The sequence below is a fragment of the Sceloporus undulatus genome, chromosome 1, assembly GCF_019175285.1.
Source record: "Sceloporus undulatus isolate JIND9_A2432 ecotype Alabama chromosome 1, SceUnd_v1.1, whole genome shotgun sequence".
Classification (NCBI taxonomy): domain Eukaryota; kingdom Metazoa; phylum Chordata; class Lepidosauria; order Squamata; family Phrynosomatidae; genus Sceloporus; species Sceloporus undulatus.
The window spans coordinates 184,246,524-184,265,969 of NC_056522.1; the positions used below are offsets into that span (position 1 = coordinate 184,246,524).

At 39.9% G+C, this 19,446-nt stretch overlaps 1 protein-coding gene across 3 annotated transcripts in view; it reads left to right on the top strand.

The window, feature by feature from the left end:
- PAK5 (p21 (RAC1) activated kinase 5) overlaps window positions 1-19,446 on the top strand; it is a 148,479-nt gene that overhangs the window by 29,226 nt on the left and 99,807 nt on the right. The gene's annotated exons all lie outside the window — the stretch shown is intronic.

The window sequence follows — 19,446 nt, forward strand, 5'->3', positions numbered from 1 at the left end:
GACCTGTTTTGTTCTGTTTTACTCCAGATCACAGATCAAATAACCCTGCAGTAGATGTCCAGCTAAGAGGGTTTAGCATCCTTGATTTTCATGGAATAGATATAATTCTGATTCCCAAGATGCATTGTTCAGTAGCAGAAACTGAGGGCAATTAGTTGTTAATAGTGTTGTTTAAAACAGTTGCATTGTAATGGCATACTTGCCATTATAAAATACGAGGCCATAGGTCTGTAGGTGTTTGTTTCAGTTTTATCCATAATGGCTAAGCCCTATTCAGGCATTGTTACAGGTAATTTGGATATAAATTCATGTACCAAATAGCACTACCCTCAACATTATGCTTAACAGGCTAGTTTTACTCCATGTTTACAATATCAGCATCAGCAGAGGTGGGGGGGGGGGCGATCACTGGATATCCAGCTGTACACAGAAAATCTCCTTCAAGATGTTTGAGATGTAAGGATAGATATTGGGGGGAAACCGACTGTGAGCTTTCATGGTGTAGGATGACATGCAAATATTTTAATAAGTAAGTACTTTGCAGGTGAAATGTTGGGGGAGAATCTTCTCAGCATAGCCAAGTGTTTAACTTGAGATAAACATATGCCCGAGGGGGATCTAATCCATTAATATTTTAATACAACAAATAGTAGTTTTCAAGATGGCTGTTTCTGTGCTGTTTCCTCAGTGATTAATTGGCATGGCTAGCTTCCTGTGTTGCTTGAGCTGTACTCTCAGTCATTAAAACCATAGTGGCAGCATAGTTATTTTGCTTAGTTTTTATCTAGGCAGTTGAATAGGATAATCAAATCATTCTGCATCTGTATCTTTTAGAAACATGTTTAGATCCTACCAACTAGATGTTTTAATACCTCCCCCCCCCCCAAAAAAAAAAAAATATTTTGGGCACTTTTCCACATAAAAATGCACTTTGCATCTGGAGATGAATCCAGTCTTGTTTATGCTTAGAATAATAAAAAGGTAAAGGTTTCCCCTTGACATGAATTTCTAATCATAACCAACTACAGTGTGCCCGTGTTATACGCTGATTGAGCATACGTGCTCAAGCCACGTGGGAGCACACAGGGCGCAAGGGGCGGTGCGTTGCATTCAAATGAATGGGGTGCACGCCCATGGTGGCCATGCTGCCGCATGCATGAGCCCCAGTCACTTGAATAGGGCTTGAGCATAGGCGGAATTCACCTTAAGGGGGGGGGGGGGGGTTTCCGGAACAGATCCCCCGCATAAGATGAGGTTTCACGGTATAGGGATGGTGCCCACCTTTATTAGTAAGCCAAAGAGCTAGTGTTGTCTGAAGAGTATTCCGGTGATCATGTGGCCAGCATGACTGCACAGAATGCTGTTACCCTCCCACTGACATGCTACCTATTTACTTACTTGCATTTGCTCTTGAACTGCTAGGTTGACAGAAGCTGTGACTAGTGATGGGAGCTCACCTCATTGCATAGCACTTGGGCCTTGAACTGCCACCTTCTGATCCTACAATAGTCAGAATTGGTATCTTAATCACTAAGCCACCATGCCCCTAAGAATAGACTTATTGAAATCCATAGGTTCTACATCAGTCATTATTACATTATGTCTCATTGATATTAGTGTGCACTCAAAGTATGGATAAGTATGAATCCAATCCAGATTTTTAAAAACTCAGGGATCACCTACTCCAACCACGAATAAAAGAAATCCACTACTTCAGAATCCATGATAGATAGTTTTTCAAGACTCTGTTTAATAACCTTCAACAAAGGCAAGAACATAACTTTGTAGGTAGTCCATTCCACTGTCAAATAACTCATACTAAATCCTGTGTCTGACAACAGATCTACTAGATGTAAGAGAAATGTTCAGTTTCATTGGTAGACTTTAACAATACACATTATCCATAGGGCATGGATAAAACATTTCAGATGTTTTGGCTTAAAACTCACTACTCAATATGGACAGTGGTAAGGGACTGTAGGAATTGTAGTCCAAAACATCTACAGGGCCAAAAAGTTCACTAGCTCTGCCTTAACATGTTCTTATGTTTCAACACAAAAACCTGAGGTGGCTCTGCTCACAACGAAAGATACACTACTTGATCCTTTGGAAAAACCATGTTTCCTAGCTGTCTAAGTGTTGACTTAGTCTGAACCTTTTAAAAACATGTTGCACTTCTTAGCAATAGGAAGAGCCCTCAATATATTTTGGGGTGTTTTCTCACAAAAATGGAACTGATGAACCAGCATTCATTCAGGAGGATTATAATATATCATTCTTTTCACTGTCTTGCTATACCTCCACCTCTTTTCAGAAATATGGGAATATTCAGAAATGGAAACTCCTGTCTGAAATTCAGAATCTTATCACTTTATTCTGTTAATGTGGAAATTTAACTTGTATACATTGAACTTTGAATCACCTAGAAGCATTGAGAACAGTTCCAAAGTAACCATAATTGTGGTAGAATGGTTTCAGACCTTGCTTTTTACCTGTACAACACCCTGGCTGTGTGATTTAAATGTGATTTATTTATTTTTTGTAGTTCCAAAACTTCGATTTTGTCTGCATGGGCCAGAATACTCCAGGGGCAGCCCAGAGTATCCTGGCCCAACAGCTGCCCCATTCTGCCCCTGTTACCTTTGCCTTTGTTTCTGTGTCACCAAAGCAGTCTGCATGAGCACCACACTAGGCTGCCCAGCGCCTCTACCACCACTGCGGCTCACTCCCATCTGAGGTCAGAATAAGACACCCAACAATGGTCACATGCTGAGCACCTCAATGTGACCTCAGAACAAGCAACCCATAGTGATAGTCTATGTGCTAGGCAGCACAGCATGATACCCATGGCACAGAAATGACAGGTTCTAATTCTTCTTGGAAGATCCAGAGCAACAGAGCAAATTTTTACATTTGTTTTAAATCTGTTATTCCCTAGTTCTGGTGCAGGATATGCGAGACATTGTTCAGATTGCCCACACCAGAACCAGGTTTTGGCCTGTGCATTATCTGAAGAGGAAGACAGCAGCCCAATGGAAAGAGAAACGAGCCTTTTAGCCCGTGCAGACAAGGACATGACTGAAATAGGATGCACTGGACTTATAGTCTGAACACATATGAAACGGGCATTTGCTCTTATTGACTGATTCTTAGTACGTACAGTTGGTCTTCCATATAATAATAAAGAATAAAATTTTTATTTGTATCCCACTTCTCTGTTACAAACAATTGCAGCGACTTACACTTTAAAATTCCAACAGTACATTATATAAATGACCCAATCTTCCCTCCCCCTTTAAAATGACAATTACACATGTAACAATTAAAATAGTCTATAAGACACTCCACAAATTAAAATTCATAAATTAATAGATTTTTCAAATTGGGCGAAGGGGCAATAGGAGACGCAACATGAGATAACTCAATTTTTATGTCTGGGGTTTTCCTGTTCTGGAAATACTTGTCGGAAAAGATCCATCTTGACACCTTTTTTAAAGCTACCTAGGCTGGTAATATGACGGATCTCCTCTGGCAAGCCGTTCCACAATCTGGGAGTGGCTAAAGAAAAGGTCCTCTGGGAATTAGCAGTCAGTCTAGTCTGCAGTAGGTTCCTCCCAGACGACCTTATTGTGCAGGACAGATTATACAGAAGAAGATGATCCTGTAAATAGGTTGGGCCCAAGCCATGTAGGGCTTTAAAGGTCAAAAACAACATCTTGTACTGTGTCTGGAAACCAATAGGCAGCCAGTGGAGTGATTTCAAGATTGATGTTATATGGTCACTCCTGGGTTTTCCAGTGACCAACCTGGCTGCCATATTCTGTACTAATTGGAGATTCCAGGTTAAGCACAAGTGTAGCCCCATGCAGAGTGCATTGCAGAAATCGAGTTGTGAAGTTACTAGTGCATGTACCACAGTTTCCAGCTCTCCCGATTCCAGGAAAGGGCGCAGCTGCTATATCAGCTGAAGGTGATAATAGGCACATATGCAGGAATTCTACTTCCACAGATTCCACCATTCATTGAAAATATCTCTTCCTCCCAATCCAAAAAGTAAACCTGGATTTTGCAATTTTATATAAGGAACACCATATTACTGTCCCACTATTGTGTATAGTGGGACTTGAGCATTCATGATTTTCATATTCATGGTGAGTCCTGGAACCAGACCCTAGTGGATACCAAAGGCCCATTATGTTTCTTGAGAGTAAGGACTGGTCTAATATGCTCTCCCTGTTTCTCAAGCAAGCATCCCTTTCAAATCTTAAGAATTCCCTTCCCTCTGAACTTCAGTATTTATCAGTGAGTAGAATCAGACTGAGTTATGTTTGCTTTCCACTGAAATAAATAGGTCTGAGTCATGACCAACTTGTCCCATTGATTTCAGTGACACCAAGGTTCAACTAACTTCATATAAACAATTTATGTTATGTATTCCCAACAGTAACCTGATACATCTACTGCTGTTGAGACATTTAAAAAAGAAATTCTTCTCAGAAGGTACCACTGCTGAAGTTTCATTAAGCCTTTCTAATCTTGCTACAAGTTTACTGAAGGATCCATTTCTTATTTGGAAGCTCTTTTCTTGTCAGTTGTCAAATGAAATTAAGGAACTTTGTGTGGTTTCACTGAGGGGAAGGCAAGGGCAATAAAGATTTTGAACTGCTATGAAAGGTTTTAGGTTTATAGCTACTGCAATATAATATTCAAGCTACCTTAGGCAGTGCACAGTTACTGAGCTGATTGTACTTATAAAATGTAGTTATTCGCACAAGTTAAGATAACAAATCAAGTTGAATTTAGTATGAGGGGGAGCCTAACTTGTGAGATCCAGGGCCAATCCAATCTATTTTTCTGTCTGAGATAGAGAACAAATGGCAACTCCAACTTTCAATTACATATTGATAGTTGATCTTACTCCAACACTGACAATACATCAGGATCAGTGTCCTCCATCACACCTCAGCACAGAAAGGTGGTGGTGCTTTGAGGGGGACTGGCCTTGAAGATGGCTGTCTTGAAAAGATCCACCATTGTAGGGAATCATACTAATCAAACTTATCCAGAACTTCACATTTCTGTTCCCTCTCAACCTCTGCCTACCTTGGCATCTGTCTCCTAAAAGTGAAGGGAGTGCCTCTGGATGGGGTGAAACATGACCTCAGTGTTGTTCTGTGGAGGGTTCAAAAAACAAAACCATGTGCTTGCAAAGGGCAGAGGTGGATGTGTCCTTTGGGCACTAATAATCATTCTTAGATGGTCTGAATGGTACCAAACAATGGAGCAGCATACATAAGACAAAGTCAATTAAGTATAAAAATTTACCCTCTTTCAAATCTAGGTGGGTTGCCAAACATCTTTGGAAGTTTCATAATACCTCACAGTGGCAGGTGTACCAGTGTGAACCATTTTGGCAGGTCTCCATTCAGTGAAAGTAGACAAGACAGTTCAACCCTGATTGTGCTCATCAATAGAATTGTTTCCTTATTCGGTGGGGGGGAGAGGAGTTGGAGGAAGATTCCAGTTTGCACTTTTGAATAAGGCTTGACTTCTCCAAAGGATCCAGGCAACCAGCCATATCATTGCAGATTCTGGTAAAAGACTGTTTTGCATCAAAGTCTAATATTGATATTTATTGGGCATAATGCATAACAGTCCTGCCATGTTTAATTGCCATGCTAAGGTAGAATTATGGAGTATACTGTCATATTGATGATGCTGGGAAAGAAAAATTTGTGTATAATTCCTGTCCCAGGATAATGAGCAGATGTGTGGACTGCATGTATGAGCTGCATATATCCAGTTTACTCTTGTGGGAAGCTGTAGCATACAGGGAGAAAGACAAACAAGTAAGACCTGGAAAGACAGTATGTTTTGAGTTACTGACAAATGGGAAGGAGGCTTTCATAATGGGTGATTTGTTTGGACTCTTAAGTATAATGTGTACCCAGCAAAATCTTTCAGTCTTGACAACAATTATTTACTGTGGTCAACTCTGCTTACTGAGTAAAGCTTTTCTAAACCTGCTGAAGGTTTGAGTTCCTGGAGTGGAGTTAGCCTGTACATTACAGGATCTCATTTTAGGGAGAAATGCAGGATATAAATTTAATAAACAAATACAGTGTGCCCACACCATACGTGAGCATACCTTATGCGGCTTCCAGCATACACTGTAGGCCGCACCAAAGAAACATTGGCACACCCCAAGCTGCGCCGTGGGTATGAGCCCCATTACTTCTAATGGTGCTCAAGCATACCCGTGTTTTGCTTACACGGAGGGAGCAGTCTGAAACGGATCCCCTGCATAAGGGAAGGGCCCACTGTAATACTTCCCCCTTTATCAAAAGGAAATAATAGTCTGAAGAATTTTAATTTTTGCATGTTTTATTTCCCTAAATCCTACAAGCTGTCAGCACCCACATCCATGTATGAGACTTATATGGGGGGCAGGGGGAGGTTTCCCAAGAAACCTTTCCATGCTTTCTCACCACTCCTTCCATATTTTTTGTTTCCAATGAAAAACCTTTAGGGGGGAGGAGGAAGACCTAGAATAAATGCAAAATGTCTTGATTTTAGCACCAGAACAGGTGGGCAGAGTGTGTCCCTCCAGGTGTCTTTGGACTGCAGCTACTCTAGGCTACGCTGACAAGCCCTGATGGATGTTATAATACAACAGTATTTGAAAGGCTTCAATTTGCTGAGCCCAGTGCTAGAAACTATCCACACTTGGGCATTCAAATTGTGGAAAAACAAAAGTAAAAAAACTTGGAAATACAAATAGTGTAAAATAGTATACCCTGAGTTTGCAATCCCTGAGAGTGCTGCTGATGTCTGAGGCTTTTGGAGGTCCCTCATTCATCACAGCATCATAAGTCAAAGTTGCTAACAGATAACACCAACAGCAACAAATGATACCCAACTCTTCATCTTCCGTTTCTATTTCAGTAGGGATATGCATGTCCTGCCTTCATCACATCTGCAATACCCGCAATAATTAGATGTAGTTTTTTCTTTCTGTTCCTTAATATCATGATCATTTAGTTTACAGTTATAGACTATCAGCCCTGTGCTGTTCAGTAAAGCAGTTTAGAACTGCAGCCTTTTCCTCCATTGTTTTCACTGTTCATTTTATTCTATCTTATCCAAGAGGTGTTTTTTCTGTTGTTTTTTTAAAAATAGAACCAACTGTTCTGAAATCCAGAGCCATTAATTTCTCTTGCTTTAGGGATGCTCTACTCAGGCTATTGGTGAACTTTCAGTATTACTGATTCATCCTAGCATTTTTATCACTTCACTTCCCAAATGGTGGTCTATAAAGATTGAGTCAGTGGTTCTGCTTGCCCTGGAGGTCATGTGGCTGCTGAAAGGGGATCTGCACCAGTGATTTCCTAGGTCATCCCAGAAGCTGCAGCCCATCATGCTCTTCAGTCTTTTCGCAAAACTAAATATTTTGGGAAAGGTCAAAGGTCTGTTGTAAAGCACACAGTTTGCATGGAGAGGGACTCTCTATCAGTCATTGGAATGTCCAGCTTTAAAGGCCTGGGAGCAAATATTAGAAAAGACCACATCTTCCTGAGACTTTGGAGAACCACGTTCTGTCAGGATGAACAATACTGGGCTAAATGGATTAATAGTCCAGACTAATACAAGGTCACTTCCTGCGTAGTTTCTACTTCAGAAGTAATAACCACATATTCAAAGAACTAGTTAGAGCTACATAGAAGAGACATTTTTACTTGCTTAAGCAAGAAAGGGGAAGGGGTTGGTTAAATCTTTCCCCATGAGCCACTTACCTGATCTAAGTGGAACCCTATCTGCTTTTCTTCTTGTAGGAGATAAGATATTGAATTCATTTAATATTTTACAGCTGGGAAAAAAATAAACTTGACAGAAATTATTTTGATTAGGCAGAGGAACAAAAATAAAAACCTTGCCTGCTTGTCTCAAATATAGAGCCCTAATTCCCCCACTCATTTCTCAGCTTGTAAAAGAAATTATGTGAACTACAGCAGCCAGAATCCCACAAACATGCATGACCATTGGCCATGTTGGCTGAGGGATTCTGGAAGCTGTAGTCCGAAGAGTTATTTTTCCAAGCTCTGGTACTGAAAGGGATTAGGAATGTGTGTAATGAAGATCATCCTTTCATACCAAATAGCAAATTAAGTTTTGTGTCATGCTGCTGGAGAGGGACTGCCAGATGCTCTTGTAAGGGCATCCTTCCAAATTATGTTTGGATCAGAATGTGTACTGTGCTTGCTTTCTTGATCTAACCTTAATTTAAAAAAAAAATCTAGCATCAAGTTGTATATACATAGATCCCATACCACTAAAATGAAGATCAATGGGATTTAATCTAGTCAGGATGAATTTGTTTCACTAATTTCAATGGCAGTTAGGTCATGAAAAATATTTCCTAAATCTGGGTGCAAGCATATGGTGTTGAATATTGTGATTCATATACTAGCAATGCTTAAAAATAACATTTTAAATTTTACGAACTATCACCACCACTTTCTTATCTACAACTTCTTCCTTCTCCTCCTTTTTGGATAATGGCCTGCTTTGGCCATTTCTGCTCTCAAGGGAAGACCCATATAAATGCATTGTTGCAATCCAGGAATGGGGATCCTGTAGTCTTCCAGATGTTGTTGGACCACAAGCCCCCATCACTCCTAGTCAGCAGAGCCACTGGTAAGAAATGCTGAGATTGTGGTCCAACAACATCAGGAAGGCTACAGGATTCCCATTTCTGCATGCCCTCCAACTGTCCCAATTTGGCAGGGACAAATCTGAATCCCTACATCATCCCACTTTTCAGCTGCTTTTTAAATTACCCAGTTTCTCTCTTCTCCTTCCACTTTTATCCTTTGTTCTCAGCTTACTTCTTTGGTACAAACTGAGTTCAAAGTGCAAACATAGTTTAGACTCAGTTAACTCAACAGGGGGAGAGAGAAGGATGAGGCAAAATCTTGTCATTCCCAATAGGCTCATGCAAAAGAAAGCAGGTGCAGCCTCTCCAAGCTTGTCTGTTTTTCCTCATTGATAACCGTAGCCATCTTGACCATCTTGATGTTGTTTAGTTACATGTGTAATGTTGGAAGGCATACCTCTGCTGTAATTCAGCCTGGATGTTCCCAGAACAGGGATCACTGATACCAGCTATTTGTCTTTGCAAAAGGCTAGAGGAACCAACCAGAACTGCTTAAAGGTGTTCTGAGCCACTAAGGACTGTTGAGCTTTTTGTGACAATGTTGGTCAAGAAGCACATCCAAGGAGCATGCCTGCAAATGGGCATTGCTTTGAACAGATGGGCCTGGGGATGTGCTGTTGCCAAGGTAATTGTAAGAGTTTTGGAACAACCCTTTACCACCCCCACCTCCCATTTTATGACATATTTTCAACTTCCACCACAGTAATCAAAAAATTGAGTGATATTTCAGAAAAAAAACGAAGAAGTCTGTAGTTACTGGTAAGCCAGCTGGAGTGTTGGGTTTCTCACCACTAAAGAATGTGTTGATTTCAAAACCTATTGGTTTTTTTAGGATGGTATTTTCTTATTATTTTTTAATGTTGCCTTTTGTAGAAGGCAAGCAGAAGGACCTGCCTACAAGCCTCTTGTTTACCACCCAAAGGCCGTCTGTTATGAAATATCAGGCATTCTGTGGGATTCCATAGTTTGAAATAACCACCTTTGAGATGCATTTCTGTTCTTTTAAACACGATTGCTGCTGGGGTTTTTTAAACATCTGAAAACCTATATTACATACCCTCCAACATTTCACTGTTGGAAACCAGGGTGCATGTGGCTAAGGAACATCACAGTATTGTCAAGATGACAAAAGCTGCTAATGAGGAAGAGCACATAAGCTCAGAAATGCTGCCTCAGTTTGTTTTTGTCTGGATCTACTGGTAAAGGCAAGGTTTCATCCCTTCCTCTTCTCTTTCCCTTGCAGAATTATTTGCATATGTGTTTGTGCATGAGCCTTCAAGTTGCCTGTCAATTTAGGTGGCTCCATAAGTTTCATAGGGGCTCATAGGTAATGAATACTCAGTAGTTTTGCCAGTTCCTTCCTCTAGCACCTGTTTTTTGTTGGCAGTCTCCCATCCAAGTACTAACCAAGCTGATTCTACTTAGCTTCCAAGAACCACTTTTGCACTTTGAATTCAGTTTCCAGGAATTTGATCAAGCTGACAAAGGGGGAAAGTAGGAGATGTAAAGAGAAAATGGGATATTTTGAAAACAGCTGGAACAATGGGATGAAAGAGAACTAATGAGAACTGTCCCTGCCAACTTGGGCCAGTTGGAGGGTTTGATATCATGAGCTGGTTGTCTCCTAGTAAAACAACTTTGTAAACGTAATGTAAAGATGTATATAATACTGATAAATGATCAGGTTTTTTTCCTTTTTGTATGCATATAGAGGGATAGACATAAACACAAAAAAGAAATGATTTATTGAATTTATCTTATTGATATCCTGTCTTTCTCCTGGTATGGGGCCCAAAATGGCTTACAATATAAGTGAAAACAAAATAGTTAATATATAGTGTCAAAGTTTTAAAACATTACACAACCAGTATAATTAAACCATTTATCAAATACAAAAGCTGCCCCCAATTCCCCCATCACCATTACCCTCACACTCTTGAGCAAAGCTAGATGGATATCTGCACACATATCCTGCTGTGCCACCTGGCGGCACAGCCACTAGTGCAAGTTGCTCTCTCTGAGGATAGAGTTGAGGCACCCACATTGTGACCTCAGAGGGAGCAGCTTATGCTAGCAGTTGCACTGCCAGGCAACACAGCAGTAGGAGCTGCTCCAAATTTTTCTGGAAAATCCAGAATAAAAGATGTGTTTTAAAACCAATTTAAGACAGGATTGTTCTGGATTCTATGTAGAACCAGCTTCATGTGATAAAGACTGCCCACACTGGAATTGGGCTTTGGCCCTCCATCATGTGGACAGGGCACTGTGAGGGGGGAGAGAAACCAGTTCATTTAGCCCTTGTAGACGTATCCTAGGACCGACCACTAATCAGGCTCTTTCCTGGATGCTCACTGAATGAGCCTGTGAGGATTGCCTGGTACTATGAGAAAACCCTCTCCTGAAGATCTAAAGACTTTGCCACCCTCATGTGGGAAGATAAGCATTCTCACGTAGTCTGGACCTAAGACATAGAGTATGTTGAATTACACCCCCAAAATAAACTGATAGCCAGTGAAGCAATTTCAAGAAGGGTATTGTATGCTCCCTAGAACTAGCCTCATTAAATTCAAAATTAAATTAAACTGAAAGGTCATAAGATCATATGTATGTATGTATGGTTGTATGTATAGATTGAGAATTTAAATTGCAGGTCCTAAGTGACCCTGTCCCCAGTAGAAAGAAATAGGCAATAACTAAGCATATCAAACCTCTGAGGCTTTGTCAAATAAATTTATAACACTGTATAAATCAGGTGTCCAATGGCCCTTAAATGAACACATTATTGAACTTGGTGGAACTAATGCACTGGTAAGGGTAACCCAAAGTCTTACAAACTAAAGTTAATAAAATTTGTTTAAAAGCCAAGTGAATTTGCAAGAAATATTTCTTGAAAAGATGCTCTGGATAAGAGCTTTTTAAATCCAAAGAAAAAATAAGAATAAGATGTGATTTTGTTCCTCTCTGAAAAGAAAATAGACAAATAATACATTTAGGCTGCATTCCTAAATACACTTACCTGAGAATAAGTCCAATTGCATAGGATCAGGTGGTTAAGTTAGTAAAAGCAAGCTACACATTTTATTGTGGAATCAGTTTATTGTATATGTTGAGTCTTCCTTATTTGGAGTTCCAAAATCCAAAAATGTCAGCATGAGTGGCTGAAACAGTGATACCTTTGCTTTCTGATGGTTCAGTGTACACAAACTTCGTTTCATGCACAAAATTATTTAAAATATTGTAAATAAAATTACCTTCAGGCTATGTGTATAATCTGCATGCAAAATATAAATGAATTTCATGACTTGGGTCCCATCTCCGTCACTGAGCATCACACAATACCTTTTCTAAGCTCCTGATTAAAAATCACAATTTTAGTGTTTAATGGAACAGTTGGTTAGAATATATTATTGAAATCCTTTAATGTCCACTAAAAAAGCATTCCAGATTAATTGTGTGTCATATTTGTGAAAAGATTTTGATAGTATTGTGTATAGATAATATTAGGTGATAAATACCATCTTAGAAGGGGCCTTCCCAGTCCATTTGTACAGAGAAAAGTCTTCTAAGGCTGAATCTGCACTGCAAAAACAATCCAGTTTGACAGCACTTTAACTGAACTTTAACTGCAGAACTACCGAATACACTCTGATGTTGACCACACATGTCCCAATTTTCATCTATAAAATGTTGGAGGATATGGAACTTGAATGCTAAATTAGGATTCTGTGAGAACAGGGTTCCAGTCTCCATTTAGCTATGGAAACCCATTAGGTGACCTTGAGCAAGTTATACACTCCCAGTCTAAGAGTAAAGTAAATAAAATAACTTTATTGTTAAAAGCTAAAAGCCATGACAATTTGATACTGGTCCAGCCACTAGATACAAAAGCAATATAAAAAGATCAGGACACAGGGGGGAAAATACAAATAAACAAAATAATAATAATAATAATAATAATAATAATAATAACAACAACAACCTAAGAGTAATAGTGACGACAAACCTCATCTGAAAAAATATTGCCAAGAAAAAGCAGTGACAGGGTCGCCATAAGTTGTTGTTTGCTAGAAGGCACATGACAACAATATAGAGGAGGGACTTCTGTCATCATAGGCCAGGAGTAGTATGCACCAAGCTTGTAGTTCAAGTCCAAGTTGAAACAGGAATTGAAAAGAATTGGCCCTCTAAATTTATTTTCTATGGCAATACCCATGATTCCTCTCCACTGGCTAAACTGGCTAAGACAGAAGAGAGTTGCAGTCTGTCAACATCTTGATGGCCTGTCCCCTCCCGCCCAGTTAAAGCAGCTCACATAGCAGAGGTGTGACTAGCAATATAAGACCATTCTGTTTCCTATCTGTATCAGTTTTGTTTATATTCAATTGTAAGTCCATTCTTTTTTTAATGAATTTTTGGCAATTGAGAAAAATCTGAATGGAAATGATCTTTTAAATAGTATCCACTTCCCCTAATTTGCACATTTTTGTATACATTTCCCCCTAGAACACACACTTTTGTACACATTTCTCCATAAAATATACATTTTTGTATGTATTTGTTGTGCTACAGATTTGAGGAAGAGTGCGATCAAGTGTGTATCTGTGTTACAATCACTTAATTAGTCTCAGAAGTGCAAATTAGGTTGCTTTACTTTCAAATGCAGGCAAACCGAAAATCTCCATCTCTAATTGTGGCAATATTCTTCCTTGGGAGGAAGATTGTAAGAAAGGAAATAATAATAGTCAGGAATATTTGCTTGTGTACAAAAGGGATAGGCAGCCACTGAGGATTGGGGTATGCTTGCATTGGAAACCCACCTCCATCTACCAGGAGTGCACCCCATTCTTGCTAAATGTGGCAAAAATAAACATGGCAGCAAAATCTCCACTTTGAAAAATGTAAACAAGTCGCTCACAGACTGTGCAGCTTATTTCAAAGAGAATTGTGCTACCAGAGCTGCTGATGTAAAAGACTGCATACCTAACTTTCTGCTAGACATAACAACCCTAATGCAGCACAGAGTCAATGACATTCAAGCTCTGTGCATTTAAATCTGTGCTATAACTCTGCCCTATATTGTGACCATTTCTGTAATAGATTAGTTGTTGTTAACTCTCTCTGAGTCAGCCCTGACCATGGCAACCTTGTTTATAAGACATCTCCAAGCCCCCCTGTCCTCCACTGCTCTGCTTAGGTTCTACAGATTCAAGTCTGTGGCCTCTCTAAGTAGCGAGTACTTTAAAATGGTTGAGTCTCTCATTTTGTACAAAAATCCACAATGAGAGAGAAAGAGGGAGAACGAAGATGGGCCCCATGTCATTCTGTGTCAAGGGTTTCATCACTTGAAGATGCATTGAAAACAACATTGTTACATCTCTCTTATTAGAAAAGCAGCTTTACAGAAAAACTCTAGACAGTCTCAGGCTTATAATGCTGTTTTGTATTTGTTTCAGTCCTCTGCCTCAAACCGCAATACTCTTTTCTCCCTGTTTAAAAAATGATTCTGGTGCAGCTGTAATGATAACTCCAGTATCATAATAAATCTTTTTTTAAGAGAACAGATGAATGAAAAGAGATAATCCGGCCTTGAATCTCCCACTATACATCTGTCAATCAGTGTCAAAAGACAGTGAATGGAGAGATGATTCTTGGTTGTGCCTTTCTGATTAGAGGGAGAAAATTCTTGATTAAATTTGCCCAAAGAGGTTTTGCCTCTAGTGTTTTTCTTGTTGCAGGTATGTTTACTGATGCTCCAAAGGTGAGCTGAAAAGAGCTAATTCCAGTGTGTGTTTGTAATGATCCAATGTGTGTTTGTGTCTGAATAATTGCCACTTGCCCTTTAATACACCAATAAGCATTACGTTGGCACAATGGAATTTCGCCAACTGACAGGAGCTGTAGACAGTGCTGACCTTTGAATGTACTTACTTTTCAGCTAAACCTTATTTTATCCAATTATCTATCTACTAATTCAGTGACATAGATACTGAATGTATTCATTCAGAGGTGAGGTGGGTTGGGGTGCCAGTTGTGGAGGAGCACAAAGGCTTTTCTCAGTGAGAGAAGAAAATAATGAAAGCTGAACCTTCTCCTCGAAGCAATGTTCCACCCAAACTGAACCAGTTTAAAAAAATCCAGGCAATGGTAGCTCCTTCACCCTCCCTTTCCTGTTAGCCTTATTTTGCTTACCACTCACCTTGTCCAAAAGGCCACATTCAATCAATAAATGAGTCGAAAGAACCAGACAGAGTGCTGACTTTCAGACTCTTTTGTTTTATGCAATAACAATTGGCACTTTCCATTTATTGTGGGTAGAAAATTAAATGAAGCTTCTTGCTTGGCAATTCATTAGATTCAGCTTTGGTGGTGAGAGGGAGGGAATTATTTCCCATTTATGAAACAGTAAGTGAAAATTGACACCTAGGAAATCAAAACAATCCCCTCTTTGAAACATACCTCCTAATGTTTTCTTTTAATCTCATTTTTGGTCCTTCTTTAGCATGCCTCTCTGTGTGTATGTGTGTGGGGTGGGGTGAGGGCTAGAGCATATAAAAGATATTTCTATATCTGAAACCCCAGGAAGTGGCTTCGCAGGAAATTAAACTTGTGCTCCATCACAAGATTGGCTGATTACTGTCAGGCATATTTCATAACTTTTTCTCCAAATGCCTATCTGTCTGGAGAGCAGCAAGCTCTGACTCACTGGGAATGCTGAAGCAAGGCTTTCCTGATCTGAGATTGGGGAATACATGCAATTATGTAATATTGTTTATGATCCAAGAATGCCAAATATATTTCTGCTAAGGAAACAGATTACATTTTAGCAAAGATAGAAATGGAAATGGAGAAAATTTATCTCTCCAGTCTCTCTAAGGTTACATTTCCCAATTGCGTTAAATTTTACTATTAGCTTGGCAGTTTCATTCCATGCATGTCTGCTTAGAGGCACCAAAAAGTTAAATGAGGCTTATTCCCAGATTAATGCATATATGGTTGCAATCCCAGGATGCATGACACATACTCAAACATTACTCTGTATGTATTCATTGTATATACATAAGGTAGATTTGAATTTGTTTACAAAACACATGTAATTCTTAGGAAAGGAGATAGTATGCCACCCTAGGTAGGTCTCAAAATACACTTTCTGCCAAAAGTGTATAAATGCAATTTGATCAATATTTTGAGCGAGGATAATTGGATGAGGGTAAGGGTGATGAAAGAGAATTGGGGTTGGTAGAGACGGCCCTAAAGGGGCAGCTTGACACCACCCCTTGGATTGCTGGATCAGAGTTGCGGCAACCACACACTGCAATCTGGCATTTTTCTGGCCCAAAAAGAAGTGGCAAAATGCTGCTCCTTTTGGGGGCAGAAAAAAAGCCACCCTTCCTGCCTTTTTAGCATTCCTGCAGCGTGCAGCACATAAATGCCACACTACTGCCGGAGCACCACAACACTGACTGCCATCTAGGCAGGTGGGTGGCATGATCCTGGCTTGGGGGAAGTTTCCTGGCATGTGTCATCTAAAAGCCATACCCCCACACTGCCCCCAAGCTGGCATACTATGCCTGTCTGTTTTGTCCTTCAGTATGGTTTAAGTGTTGGACTATGACTTTGGAGATCAGGGTTCAATTACCCACTTGGCCATGGAAACTACTGGGTGACCTTGGGTAACTCACATGCTCTCAGTCTCAGGGGAAGGCAATGGTAAACCTGCTCTGAACAAATCTTCCTAAGAAAATTTAACTTTACCTTAGTGTCACCATAGCAATTTGAAGACACACAGTATTGACAACAACAAGTGTGATTAAACTGTTTCTAAGCCAGAACTTTTCTCTGTCTTTGAAGAACATTTTTGGCCACACTAAGAAATAACTCGTCCTCCAGGTCCCCCCCCCCCCCATTATTTTTTGGCAGTGCTTATGAAAGTGTGTGCCTGTTCATTTGCACTTCCTTCTAATTCTTCTTCTCTCCTTCATTTTTATCCTTCTTTATTTATCCCAAGCAAGGCTAGCACTACCATTAGTGAATAAGGCAGCAGCTTTGGGTAACCAATTTGGGGATCCAGCAAATCATTATTTAATTTGTTCTTCTTTTGCTTTTTGTGGGGGTTTGGGGCAATGTGGCCGTGTTCTGGAAGAGTTTATTCATGACAGCATCTGTGTCTGGCATCTTCAGAGAATGAAGGCATGGGAGTGAGTGGGATACACTGTGTGACCCTTGTGATTTACATGTTAATCTCTGTGATGGTCTGTTGTTGTCTACTGGGAAATCCACTTGACCTTGGGTAGTTTTCATTTGCATGGGCTGGGTCTTGATTTTGGTCTTTTTCAGGACTGGTAGCCAAACTTGGTTTACTTCAAAGGTTTCTTTCTTGTTGAAGTTATTCAGGTGTCTGTGGATTTCAATGGCTTCCCTGTGCATTCTGACCTGATAGTTGTTGCAAATGAAAACCACCCAGGGTCAATGGGATTTCCCAGCAGACAATGGATCATTAATTAAACAGACACCCTGAGGCCTTGCTATTCAACAACAGACCAACAGAAAGATTAACATGTAAAGCACTTCCTCTCAGCCAAGGGTCACACAGTGTATACTGTATATGCCCCACTGACTTCCATGCCAGCATTGTTTGAAGATGCCAGCCACAGATGCTGGCGAAATGTCACGAATAAACTCTTCCAGAACATAGCCACATAGCCCGAAAACCCCACAAAAAACGATGGATTCTGGCCATGAAAGCCTTTAATTGTTATTCTTTTATTATTATTTTTACTGTAGTTTTGAGGAGAGGTGTTCCTAGGGTATTTGGTATCATATGACAAAATAACTTGCCAAGCTTTGGGCAGTATACACTTTGACCTGACAGGGGTTACCATTTGCTTCATTCACTCAGGGAGCATAATGTTGGTACATTATTCAGATATCCATATATGATATACAAGTAGGATCAGAACCAAGGGCTCTTTAGTACAGCAATATGTTTCCCACTGTGCTTGAAAAGATGTTGGACAGCAGTTGGCCAGCTAGTTGTCTATAAGAAACCTACAAACTGAACACGTTGAAAACAACCTTCTCCTTCTGTCTGCTTCCCATCAGGTGGGCTTGACAAACATCCTGCTTATCATTGTAGAGGGAGCTTATAGCCATCATAATTAGAAGTCATTGGGAGCCTTATCTTTCATCAATTTGTATAATTCTCTTAAAGCTATTTAAGCTGGTCTTCTTCACAAGATTCTGTGGAAGCAGTCCATGTGGGAATAGTCAAATATATCAAGGTTAGTGCCATTGAGGTTCCATTTTTCCCCCACTGGTAAGTTCCTTCCAGTGTACTTCCACAATGGCTTGTGAGCTTTCTTTTTCATGCACATTTTTTTGTTTATTTCTTCCCACGTCTGAGTTTTTGGTACACACTTTTCTATACATGGCCTAAAGATTGTCCATGTGTATTTTTGCAGTATATGCATTTCCATCACCCTTCCCCTTTTCAGGATTTCTGCATATTTTGGATGATTTTTTGTTTTGTTTTATTTTGTGAATGATTTTGCAAACTTTGCAATATATGGGTTTCTAACAAAAAACGTGCTTTGGTCTACAAAACTGTCCCTGAGGTTCACATAGAGTAGTTTATTGTTCAGTGTATTTCTCATTCATCCCCAGAGACTGGAACTAAGGTATTGATATTAATAATGTTGATTTTTTTTAACACGCACACACACAAAAAGGTAAAATTAAAGGTAGTCCTTGACATGAATGTGTAGTCATAATCGACTGTAGGGAGCGGTGCTCATCTCTGTTACTAAGCCAAAGAGCCATCATTGTCCGAAGACTGCTCTGGTGGTCATGTGGCCAGCATGACTACACTGAATACCATTACCTTCCCACCAAAGTATACATATCGATCTACTTGCATTTGCATGCTTTCAAACTGGTAGGTTGGGAGAAGCTGAGACTAGTGACAGGAGCTCACCCCATCATGCAGCACCTGGCTCTTGAACTGCCCACCTTCTGATCTTCCAATTGTCAGAACTGGAATCTTAACCCCTAAATCACCACATCCCTCCCATTTCTGGCTCTTCAGCTTAGTAACGGAGATGAGCACTACCCCCTACAGTTGGACACGACTTGACAACCTTGTTCACTGCAACCATCCACTGGGTCAGTAGTTTTCTTGATCTGTCCATTATAACTCCAAGGTCAGTTACTATCAGCTCAGACCACCCCTGTTGTAAGGGCTGTAGGAGTTGTGTCCTAATAATTTTCTGAGGCCCTTTCACTTTACACAACTATAACACTGCTATTCCACTTTGACTGCCATAGCTGCATCCTGTGGAATCCTGGATTGGTAGTTTGGTGAGGCACCAGAGTTGCTGTTTTACTGACAATTTTAAATACCACTCCTTAAACTCCAATTTGTGGTTTTATTGCAAACATCAACTTTATTTAACATGTTACAGGAATCTTTGGCATATAGGAAGAACTGGGACCCATAACACTGGCAGCCACAGTGCAAGCTTAGTAATTTTTATAATTTTATTGATCTTACAATTTAACTTGTTAAATACAGAGAGTAGTAGCAGAATATGCAATTTTTTTTATCAGTAAGTGAAATATATCTGTGATCTTTAGCATTTGGGTCCTGGGAAACAAAAACATTCCTTCAAGAACTCATGGTATGAAATATACCTCTTTTGCATCTGCGATAGTTTTAGAAGGGATGTTTAGAAGGGATG